Raw genomic sequence first — 13,318 nt, forward strand, 5'->3', positions numbered from 1 at the left:
GTATCTTTGAACAATAAGATAATAATGTTATTTATAAATAGATCTCTCACTCACAACCAAAACAATTACAACTATGGGGTATAAGTATATTTGCAAACACTAATAAACTTTTAATTAATTGGGCTTTTATCACAAGGTTTAGTGTTATTATAGTAGCCATTTCCATTGTAAGCCCATTTCTTATTCACAAAACAGATCCAAGAGAAAACTGGACCAGAAATGTTTTGGGCTAAGTTTTAGATTTAATTTTTTTAGGGGTATTATATCATAAATGCACAAATTCTGAAAAATACATAAACCTATTTACAAAAATACAAATTTGTAGAGAACTTTTACAAATTTATAAATCCATTACATATTGGTAGATAGCTTTAACAAAAAAAAGTAGAGCATATTTGTAGTTAATATTTTTTACCATAAAAAATACTAATTTTTCTAAAAAGCCATACCAAATATAATTTTCCATTTATATTTACACCCCTATTTTAATTTGACACTTTTTTTTATATATAAATATACCAATATCTATGTCCCATATTAAGTTCCACGAGCTAATATAAAGAAAAATTAATAAATAAACATTAATAAAAAAAAAAATTGATTTTTGCATCAACTTTTACAAAAAAAAAAAATTGATGAGGAACTTTCACAATTTTACATTGGAGCACAACACTAAACATTGAGTAAAAAACCATCTTCACCAATGGAGAAACTCTCAAAATTCTCAAATTGAGATATCATGGCCTAGTTTCCAAGCGGGTGCGGGTGATGGAGCTGAACATTGAATATGTCCACCTTTTAATAGTGTTAAGATTAATGTAGATGCAACGTTGTTCGAGAAAAAGACTTGGTCAGGAGTCGGAGTAGTTGTCAGAGACAATAAGGGACTCTTCATTAAGGGTTTCACAAGATTTTTTAATGAAGCCTCTAATTCTGCTCTTGCGGAAGCAATGAGAGTTCGGGAAGCATTAAGTTGGTTAAAGAAGAGAAGGTGGCAACAAGTTTTTGTTGAGACTGATTGTCTTACGGTGGTACAAGCACTTCGTAGTCATGTCAAAATGATCTCTTTATTTGGTATGGTTGTATATGATTGTAAGTGTATCCTTAATGAGTTGAAAGATGTCTCAAATTGTTTCATTAAACGATCAACTAATATAGTGGTTAGAGTTTCAATTCTACATCCTGATCATAGTTTCAGTTTGGAAAATGTCCCAACTGACTTGCTACCTTACTTGGTAGCTGAATTTACTGGTTAATAAAAGTGATTTTTCTTGAAAAAAAAAATATTAAATCACATACATTATATATTAACTTTTTGTGATAAATATAGTGCAATATTTACCTCTCTTATAAAAGATGGTCTTATGTAAAGACCGCATATGATTAATACTTTGAATTATTAAATAATTAGAGTTTATGTATGAGATTTTATTATTATCACTAATATTACAATTATGGGAATTTATTTGAATGCATAAATATATTTATGTAATTTCTTAATTTCTGTGATTGTGTCCGGAAGCTGTGGAAAGCGACGTTGGGCCTATAGAGAGTCGCATTTTATAATTTAGAATTTATTTGGGGTACCTTTGTTAGGTTTTAGCGGTATTGGTATTTTCGGGATTTAGTAAATGACCATTCTACCCTTATGTTGTGTTAATTGTTTTTTTTTTTTTGAGAAGGGGGCAAAAAGGTCTTTTTACAAGTCTTCTCTTGTCTTTTCTAGTTGATTCTTTGGCTGAATATAAGGTTATTTTTTTTAAAAAAATAATAAAGAAAGAAAAAGAAAAGGAGAGGAAATTCCTCATGTGTGAGTTGAACCTTTGACCACTTTTTTTCACCTATCTTCTTCTCTCTCTCTCGAATCCATTAGAGGAGCTTCAAAAATTGGATTTCATTGTTGTTGTAAGAATCTCAGTAGGTTTTGAGCAATTCTAATTGGAGGTAATACTAATATTTATTCTTCTTTGCTTATCTTTCTTACTTTGAAGTTAGGTTTTTGTTGAATTTTAGGTTTTAAGGTGGTTGTTGATGTTGGGGTGTTATGCTGTGTTATTCTTAAGTTAATTATGTTTATTTTATTGATTTCAAGCTGTTTTTAGAGATGTTTGTGTTGTTAAAGCAAGGTTGGAGTTTAAGAACTACAACTTTGAGCTTTAATGGTAAAAGTGGATTTTGAGGCTTTTGTTGAGTTCTTTTGCTTGGTTTGAGTTTGTTTGGGTACATACAGGTGTTCTGGAGAGTTTTGCAAAGTTTGGGTTGGAATTGAGGTTGTGGGGTTAGAATTTTGGTTCCCAGACCAGAACCGGAATTCCGGTTCCTGGGAACCTGTGTCAACCGGTCGACCGGTTGGTCCCAGGAACCGGACTTCCGGTTGGGAACCGGCCTGCCGGTTGGGGCTTTTTCCCGAACCCTAATTTTTCCCGTTTTTAAGTATTTTAGGGCTTTGTCATCCTTGTCATCGATAGGGTTAAGCTTAGTTTGCATTTTATATTCCCGATAAGTGTTTTAGCGAGTCTCTCATCGGTTTTTGAACATAATGGTTTAGGGCCCTGTTATACGTCGAGCTGCACTTCCACTCAGGCTGATCGGCACACTTGAGCACGGAACGAGGTAAGATAGTGTAAGAACATATATATGAATGTTTATGCTTGCTTTGGATGTAATATAATTACGGTGTTACCATCACGAGTACCCAGGGTACGTCGTGATCGTGGTACAACACTTAGTAAATTCTCGGGAGTACAGTTAGGACTCTACCAACACGAGTACAAAGTTGGTACTTTAGTGCATATGGTACAGTAGTCGTACTACCCTTAAGAACGTTCTTAACCATTTGGGGAGCTTCGTTGTTAAGCTCAGGGCAGCTTGATCATAAAGCTGGCAACGTGTTACTTTCGTGTTTTTCTTGCATATCTTACTGAGTCTGTTGACTCATCAGTTTGCTACCTTGTGTAGGTAAAGGAAAGGCAAAGCTGGAGGAACAGTGAGGCGGGACTCGGCATGATTGTACATATCGCGGCAGTGCAACCCGGAGGGTTTCGGTCTTTCACTATTTAGAATTCGTATTTTGAAAATGCGTGTCCGCAAAGCTTTTAAAAAAAAAAAAATATATATGTAATAGTAAAGTACTTTTAACCTAAATTTTGATACCTGGGATCCCGATCTATATGGTTATTAATATATAAATTATTAAAAATTAATTTCCGAGTTTATTATTATAAAATGCGGGCGTTACAGTTTGGTATCAGAGCCACCGGGTTGTTCACTGATGACCGTCAAGATATGTACAATCAAGGCCAGTGTCGAGTTCAACTCACGGTTCCGTAAGCTTTATTCCTTTTTGCAAACTGTTTTAAGATATGTGGTGTTGTATATGATTAAATAAATATTAATTGCGGTCCTGAAATATTTGACCACTGTCTAACCTACGTGCCTTGTGGGTTCGCAGGCTAAGTCCTAAATAATGGACGACCAGCGAAACGTTAGAAGGCAGGGTGAATTGGTTGAGACCGGAGGTGGTCGGGGTGGTAGAAATCCCCAAAACCCCCGTGGGCGCGGTAGAGGCCGCGGTCGAGTCCCGAGAGGTGGACAGGAGAATCCACCTCAGGCCCCTGTTGATTGGGAACAAAGGTTTGCTGAGATGCAAACTAGAATTGAGCAACAAGAAGAAGAGATCCGGCGACTTAGACAACGGGATGTCCCTGTTGAGCCTCCCCTGCAACCGGCTGTTGCAATCCCTGCAGCCCCTGCAGTGCCAGCTGAGCAATATGTTGCTGGTAACCGCATGGAGCCTTTGTATGAAAGGTTCAGAAAGCAAGCGCCTCCAGTATTTCTGGGAGGCCCTGATGTTCTTAAAGCTGAGCAGTGGCTGACTGTTGTTGAGAGAATACTGAACTTTATGGGAGTGGCTGGAAATGATAGGGTGGCATGTGCCACGTTCCAATTTCAGGAGGATGCCCTGATTTGGTGGGAAATGGTATCCCTCACCAGGGATGTGACCAGAATGACCTGGGAAGAGTTCCGGGAATTGTTCAACGCCAAATATTACAATGAGGCGGTCCGCAGTGCAAAGCGGAAGGAATTTATTGAGTTGGTACAAGGTGAGAGTATGTCAGTGACCGAGTATACCACCAAGTTTGACCGCTTGGCCAAGTTGGCCTCCGGAATTGTACCAACAGATTTCAGCAAGAAAGAAAAGTATTTGGGTAGAAATTTGAATGCCAAAATCAGACATGACTTGGTTATTACAACAAGTGATACCACAACCTATGCAGAAATGGTTGATAAGGCTCTTCGAGCTGAAGGGGCAGTAAAATTTTTACAAGAAACCCGAGAGTCTTCTGGTGTTGGTAGGGTTACTACTCTCCCTATGTCGGGTCCTGAGAAAGAGAGTGGGGGTTCTACCTTTGAACAGAAGAAAAGAACTTTTCCATCATCGGGAAGTTCAGGGCAAGGTAAAAGGTTTCGAGGAAACCAGAATAGAGGAGGACGTCAGACTTATTCTTATCCTGAGTGCCCGCGTTGCAAGAAGCATCATCCCGGGGTTTGTAACCGGAGAGCCTGTTTTCAGTGTGGTTCGGTGGGACATCTCAGGAAAGACTGTCCTCAGTTGAAGAAAGAGGAACCAAAGCCCGAGGTCAAACCTGTGCCTGCACCTGCTCGTGTTTTTGCTATAACTCAGGCAGATGCTGCTGCCAGTCCTTCAGTAGTTGCAGGTCAGCTTCTAATCAATGGTTTTGTTTATACTGTTTTATTTGATTCGGGTGCTACTCGGTCTTATGTATCATCAAGACTTTTAGATCAGTTTGTTAGACCTAGTGAGATTCTCGAGACGGGGTTTGGAACCCTGTTGCCTAATGGGGAATTGATTATTTCAAGAAAGTGGATTAGATCAGTAATAATTAGAATTGAAGATAGAGAGTTGAATGCTGATCTTGTGGAGTTACCATTGACCGAATTCGATATTATACTTGGTATGGACTTTCTGTCCAAATACTCTGCTAGTATTGATTGTAAACGGAAAATGGTGACTTTTGAACCAGAAAATGAGGAACCTTTTGTTTTTGTTGGTTCGGTTCAAGGTTCTCGTGTTCCTAGAATCTCAGCACTGAAAGCTAGGGACTTATTACGAGATGGATGTGTTGGATTTCTCGCAGTGGTAGTGGATTCCAGTAAACCTGTGTTATTTGGCCCAGAAGAGGTTAATGTGGTTAAGGAATTCCTGGATGTGTTTCCAGAGGAATTGCCGGGATTACCACCTCAGCGGGAGATAGATTTCATTATTGATTTAATTCCTGGAGCAGAACCTGTTTCAAAGGCACCCTATCGAATGGCACCTGCTGAATTAAAAGAACTGAAGATACAACTCCAAGGGATGTTGGATCTAGGGTTCACTCGGCCTAGTGTGTCACCTTGGGGAGCCCCTGTGTTATTTGTGAAGAAGAAAGATGGAACTCTTCGGATGTGTATCGATTACCGGGAGCTGAATAAGTTAACCATCAAGAATAAATATCCTCTGCCCAGAATTGACGATTTGTTTGACCAACTCCAGGGGAAGACTGTATTCTCTAAAATTGACTTGAGGTCTGGGTATCATCAACTGAGAATACGAGAAGAGGATATCCCAAAGACAGCTTTTCGAACCAGGTATGGTCACTATGAATTCCTGGTTATGTCTTTTGGGTTAACGAATGCTCCGGCAGCTTTTATGGATCTCATGAATAGGGTATTCAAGGATTTCCTCGATAATTTTGTAATTGTATTTATCGATGATATTCTTGTGTACTCTCGGTCAGAAGCAGAACATGAGCAACATCTTCGAATGGTTCTGCAGCGACTTAGAGATCATAAACTCTATGCAAAGTTCAAAAAGTGTGAGTTTTGGCTATCGCAAGTGTCTTTTCTGGGGCATATTGTTGGAAAAGATGGAATTATGGTTGATCCAGGAAAGATTGAAGCAGTGAAGAATTGGCCTAGACCTAAAACAGTCACTGAAATTCGAAGTTTTCTCGGCTTAGCGGGTTATTATCGGCGTTTTGTGGAAGGATTTTCCAAAATTGCCATGCCGTTATCTGAGTTAACTAGGAAGAATCAGCGATTTATATGGTCAGATAAGTGTGAAAAGAGTTTTCAAGAGCTGAAGCAACGATTGATTACAGCTCCTGTCCTAGCCTTGCCTTCTGATCAAGAAAAGTTTGTGGTGTATTGTGATGCTTCTAGGCAGGGTTTAGGCTGTGTGTTGATGCAAGCAGATAAAGTCATAGCTTATGCTTCTCGGCAACTGAAAGATTATGAGCAGCGTTACCCAACTCACGACCTAGAACTTGCAGCAGTAGTGTTCGCCCTGAAAATTTGGCGACATTACTTGTATGGTGAAAGGTGTGAGATTTACACTGATCACAAGAGTCTCAAGTATTTCTTCACTCAGAAGGATTTGAATATGAGACAGAGAAGGTGGTTAGAATTGGTAAAAGACTATGACTGCGAAATTCTGTATCACCCTGGAAAAGCAAATGTGGTGGCTGATGCCTTAAGCAGAAAAGGACCTGATCAGATATCCAATATGGTTATGATTTCCTCTCAGCTAGCCACGGAAATGACTAGAGCAAACATTGAGTTGGTGACTGAGGAACTATTTAATCTGACACTTCAGTCAGATTTGTTGGAAAGAATCAGAATGGCTCAGTTAGAAGATTCAGAATTGGCTAAGATTCGAGAAGATGTCTTAGCGGGCAAAGCTAAGGACTTCTCCATTGCTGACAATGGAATGCTGTTGTTTAAGGCACGGGTGTGTGTCCCTGATTTCATTGAGCTTAAGAAAGAAATTTTAGAAGAAGCTCATACTACCCCTTACTCATTACATCCAGGAACCACCAAAATGTATCAAGATTTGAAGCCCTATTTCTGGTGGTACGGGATGAAGAGGGATGTAGTGGACTATGTCACTAAATGCCTAACCTGTCAGCAAATCAAAGCCGAGCATCAGCGACCGGCAGGGTTACTGCAACCGTTAACACTTCCAGAATGGAAGTGGGAAGATATTGCGATGGACTTTGTGGTTGGCTTGCCTAGAACCACAGGAATGTACGACTCAGTTTGGGTCGTGGTGGATCGTTTTACAAAGTCAGCACATTTCTTACCTGTTAAGGTAACCTATTCAGTGGATCAGTATGCTGATTTGTATGTGAAAGAAATTGTCCGTCTTCATGGGGTACCGAAGTCAATCATTTCAGATAGGGATCCTAAATTTACCTCAAAGTTTTGGATGAGTTTGCAAAAGGCTATGGGAACTAATTTGAAGTTCAGCACAGCCTTTCATCCTCAAACAGATGGTCAATCTGAACGAACCATCCAGATACTTGAAGACTTGTTACGAGCTTGTGTTATGGACTTTGGAGGGTCATGGAGTAAGTATTTGCCTCTGATTGAATTCTCCTACAATAATAGCTATCAAAGTACCATAGGAATGGCTCCCTATGAGCTGCTCTATGGAAGAAAATGTCGTTCCCCAATTCATTGGGACGAAACAGGAGAACAGAAATACTTGGGCCCTGAATTAGTCCAGAAAACAAATGAAGCAATAGACAAGATTAAAGCTCGAATGCTTGCTTCTCAAAGCAGGCAGAAAAGTTATGCAGACCCCAAGCGACGGGATGTTACATTCCAACCTGGAGATCATGTCTTTTTGCGTGTATCCCCGATGAAGGGAGTCAGACGTTTTGGAAAGAAAGGTAAACTGAGCCCTAGGTTTATTGGACCTTTTGAAATTCTGGAAAAAGTTGGGCAAGTGGCTTATAGGTTAGCCTTACCTCCAGCATTATCAGCAGTGCATAATGTATTTCATGTTTCTATGCTGAGGAAGTACGTGTCTGATCCAATGCATATTTTAAGTTACGAAGCATTGGAATTGCAACCTGATTTATCATATGACGAACAACCAGTGCAAATTCTGGATATAAAGGAAAAGGTTCTCCGAACCAAAACCATATCACTGGTTAAGGTACTTTGGAGAAATAGTAAAATGGAAGAAGCCACTTGGGAATTAGAATCTGATATGAGGGCCCAGCATCCTGAATTATTCAGATAGATTTCGGGGGCGAAATCCTTTTAACGGGGGGATAATTGTAAAGACCGCATATGATTAATACTTTGAATTATTAAATAATTAGAGTTTATGTATGAGATTTTATTATTATCAATAATATTACGATTATGGGAATTTATTTGAATGCATAAATATATTTATGTAATTTCTTAATTTCTGTGACTGTGTTCGGAAGCTGTGGAAAGCGACGTTGGGCCTATAGAGAGTCGCATTTTATAATTTAGAATTTATTTGGGGTACCTTTGTTAGGTTTTAGCGGTACTGGTATTTTCGGGATTTAGTTAATGACCATTCTACCCTTATGTTGTGTTAATTGTTTTTTTTTGAGAAGGGGGCAAAAAGGTCTTTTTACAAGTTTTCTCTTGTCTTTTCTAGTTGATTCTTTGGCTGAATATAAGGTTATTTTTTTTAAAAAAATAATAAAGAAAGAAAAAGAAAAGAAGAGGAAATTCCTCATGTGTGAGTTGAACCTTTGACCCCTTTTTCACCTATATTCTTCTCTCTCTCTCTCTCTCTCGAATCCACTAAAGGAGCTTCAAAAAAATTGGGTTTCATTGTTGCTGTAGGAATCTCAGTAGGTTTTGAGCAATTCTAATTGGAGGTAATACTTATATTTTCTTCTTTGCTTGTCTTTCTTAAATTGAAGTTAGGTTTTTTGTTGAATTCTAGGTTTTAAAGTGGTTGTTGATGTTGGGATGTTATGCTGTGATATTCTTAAGTTAATTATGTTTATTTTATTGATTTCAAGCTGTTTTTAGAGGTGTTTGTGTTGTTAAAGCAAGGTTGGAGTTTGAGAACTTCAACTTTGAGCTTTAATGGTAAAAGTGGATTTTGAGGCTTTTGTTGAGTTCTTTTGGTTGGTTTGAGTTTGTTTGGGTACATACAGGTGTTAGGAGAGTTTTGCAAAGTTTGGGTTGGAATTGAGGTTGTGGGGTTAGAATTTTGGTTCCCGGACCGAGCCGAATTCGGTTCCTGGGAACTGTGTCAAGCGGTCGACGGTTGGTCCCAGGAACCGGACTTCCGGTTGGGAACCGGCCTGCCGGTTGGGGCTTTTTCCCGAACCCTAATTTTTCCCGTTTTTAAGTATTTTAGGGCTTTGTCATCCTTGTCATCGATAGGGTTAAGCTTAGTTTGCATTTTATATTCCCGATAAGTGTTTTAGCGAGTCTCTCATCGGTTTTTGAACATAATGGTTTAGGGCCCTGTTATACGTCGAAATTTTGCACTTCCACTCAGGCTGATCGGCACACTTGAGCACGGAACGAGGTAAGATAGTGTAAGAACATATATATGAATGTTTATGCTTGCTTTGGATGTAATATAATTACGGTGTTACCATCACGAGTACCCAGGGTACGTCGTGATCGTGGTACAACACTTAGTAAATTCTCGGGAGTACAGTTAGGACTCTACCAACACGAGTACAAAGTTGGTACTTTAGTGCATATGGTACAGTAGTCGTACTACCCTTAAGAACGTTCTTAACCATTTGGGGAGCTTCGTTGTTAAGCTCAGGGCAGCTTGATCATAAAGCTGGCAACGTGTTACTTTCGTGTTTTTCTTGCATATCTTACTGAGTCTGTTGACTCATCAGTTTGCTACCTTGTGTAGGTAAAGGAAAGGCAAAGCTGGAGGAACAGTGAGGCGGGACTCGGCATGATTGTACATATCGCGGCAGTGCAACCCGGAGGGTTTCGGTCTTTCACTATTTAGAATTCGTATTTTGAAAATGCGTGTCCGCAAAGCTTTTAAAAAAAAAAAAATATATATGTAATAGTAAAGTACTTTTAACCTAAATTTTGATACCTGGGATCCCGATCTATATGGTTATTAATATATAAATTATTAAAAATTAATTTCCGAGTTTATTATTATAAAATGCGGGCGTTACATCTTATGTCTTTTTCATTTTAGAGAAGCTTTGTGTACCCTATATTCAAGTCATTATTTTTTTTTTGAGGAAAAAGAAATTATAAACATCAAATGTAGTAAATTTTATGTGATAGTTGTAACCTTGTTGACTTCTATCTACTATTTATTGCTAGATTTCCCATTATTATTGTATATAAATATGAGAGTTGCTTCCATATTTCCTCAACTATTAATTAGTAGGAAAATATGCTTTCAAGTTTAAACCACTTGTAAAACTAATGTCATGTTAAATTAAAATTAAAGAATCCTAAAAGATAATCCTCACATATATTTATACATAAGTAAATAAATGGTTACAGTAAAATGTAACTATAATTATATTTTTTTATGACTTGTTATAATAGGTCACTAATAGATAAAATTTATATTATAAATTTAAATTAATTATATACTTAAAATAAATTAATTTTTTAGTTAAAATATTTAATAAAATCTTTTCAAAAATTAATATTTATAATTTTTTATTTTTTATTTAAAATAAATAAATAAAATCAAGTTAGTATCAAATTACAAGTAATTTATTAATTATTTTTAATAAATTTTTAAATTAATCAAAAATCATTTAATAGATTATAAATACAAACATCATAATTACATATTTATACATATTCTCAATCTATTTATAGCAATTAAACCCTTGCAATCAATTTTGTCATGTCAATCCTTATTAATTATTTTAAATAATTTTCAGCAATTAAGATCTATCATAAGATGGTCTTTCTGTCATCTTTTTTAGAGGCCATGCCCATCTATAATGATTGCTCAAATTTTATTTGTTTATTTATTTATTTTATGAGTTTTTTCCTTAAAGCAAAAATAATTGGCAATGCACATGATTAAAAAGGGTTAGTTTGTGGCTCACATGACTCCCCACGTGCTTTTGCTACCATATATTAATTCTATATTTCTCACATTACAACCCTAATTCTTTGGCATGTGAATTTATTTATATATAACATATAATTACAAATGTCTTTTTTTAATATTACAAATGTGTTATTAAGTAACTATAAATGAAAAACTTGCTAGAGTAAATTAAGGAGCAAAATATGGTAGATAATTTATTATAAATTATTGGTCAAAAACATTAAGAATATCCAAGCTCTAACACAATAGATTGGTCAAAAAATTCGGCCACATATCTTTGAGTTGATAAATAAAATTATAATTAGGGTTATTTAGTGCTAAACTCTCTTATTTTTTAATTTTTAATTTTTTAGTATTTTATAAATTAAAAATACTAACTAGATATTACGGTTAAATACTAATTAAATTATTACAATATTAGTTTCGAAATTTTATTGTATACATAGATATCACAATAATAATTCAGTTGATATCTAAGATTATTTTTAATAATTTTTGTAGTTGGTTTTTATTTTCTTTAAATAAAATTAATTATAGTACAAATTTAATTACACTTACAAAGACTGTTATGTTTTTAGAACTAGAAGGAATGAATTGTTTTGTCTTGTCTTTTATTTTCTTTTATAAATAATTTAATACAAATACAAAACACCAAAATTACTTTTTTTTTTGTTGGTGTATGCAGAAACACAAACCCTAAGAAAGTGACTCTATTTAAAGAAATGGACCAAGATGTCCTCTAAATTGTGGGCACAAAATTTATGATGTGTCAATTTTGGATTGGAAAAACTTGACTCATTCATAAAATTATGGGGAAAATGCAGCAAGGCAAGTCCATGAAAATAGGCCCAATTACAGCAAACTATTGAGAAGACACCTCAACTAACATGTGCTTAAGAGGAATTTGGAGAAAAAAAAAATACACAAACAAAAACATCAAAACAAAATAAAACAAGACAAAAAACCATGTGCATATATGAAATATATAAATGTAGTATTTAGTAGTAATTGACTAAATTTTACAAACCATTTTCTTCCTCTTTATTTTTTATTTATTTTGTTTATATTCCCATAAAATGTTATCAAAAGTACCACATTGAAAGAGTGTAAAAGTAAATTTTATTTAGACACATATAATAATAACTTAAGTAATATAGAATTTTTAGGTCTATCCCAAGCTAAAGAAAAATGAAATCTTAGACTCCCATCTTTAACTTTTTCATAGTTTTCATTATAAAAGCTAAAATACTACTCTTATGATGAATAAGGGCTTAAGCGGATTATTTCTTAAGTGTTAAGATGTAATTAAAGAATTGTATGGCTTTTGTACCCATATTTAGGTATTTGGGTGTTGATATTGATCACACATGTATATTTTGCATTGACTATTGCGATTCTAAATATAAACATAAGGATGTTAGGGTACTTTATTGTTGGTTAGAGTTAGAGTATATCAATATTTTTGTTGGATAAATCTTTATACTAACTGTCACATGAAAAAATACCTTAAACAAGGTTACAAGGAAATAAAATAAAATTTTTTACAAGCCTCAATAGACCTTTATAACTCTTGGAGTAGTCAGTTCTGTTTCATAGGCTTAAATCTTTTAGCTCTTTACTATACAAGAAAAAAATAACAACTTTCAAGACTCCAACAAACTTTCAGCAACTCAAGCAAATAAATAACAATTTTTTTTTTTTTTTTTGTAACTGTTTCTAACTGATTTTTCTCAACTCTAACACAACAAAGCACATACAGCAACAACACTATAAAATAAGGGTCAACTTGCCCATTTGGAAGAGAGTTTTCGGCCCAGCCAAGGAAAGCAGTAGCAACAGCCATTTGAAGTGGAAAAATCCTCAGTTTTAAGAGAGAAAAACATAGAGAGAGTTAGAAACACATATTGTAACCAAACCAGAAAAATAAGAGTGAAAGACAAGAAAAGAAGCTTTGAGATTACCTGCTGGTTTGTGGCATGGAATCTCCATAACCTTGTAACTCGGTTTTGACATTGATAGTGGAGATTCAAGCAACTTTGAGGGTCGCTTGACGGAGACGTACCTCTGATTTAGAGGGAACTCTAAAATCATTTCTGTGTGTTCTTCATTTTATTTTTCTGTTGGTTTTTCCTTTAGTCTTTCTCTAGTTTCGGGTTGCTTGTTGCGTGTGTTGCAGGTTCGAAAGAGCAGCATTAAGCTTGGGTTAGAAAGCTCTCATAAAGCTTGAAGAAGAAGATTAGAAGGACTGAAGAAGAAGGGAAAAATGTAGCAGTGGGTTGAAGATGATCATGAGGAGCGGCTGCTAGGGTTTCAAGCAAGAAGAAAGGAGAAGAAGAGAAGGAGGCTTCATCTAGGGTTAGAGGAAGTAAGGAAATTGGCCTGCTAGGGTTTCTGCTGATAAAGAAGCATTTA

The sequence above is a fragment of the Cannabis sativa genome, chromosome 2 (assembly GCF_029168945.1).
Source record: "Cannabis sativa cultivar Pink pepper isolate KNU-18-1 chromosome 2, ASM2916894v1, whole genome shotgun sequence".
Taxonomy (NCBI): domain Eukaryota; kingdom Viridiplantae; phylum Streptophyta; class Magnoliopsida; order Rosales; family Cannabaceae; genus Cannabis; species Cannabis sativa.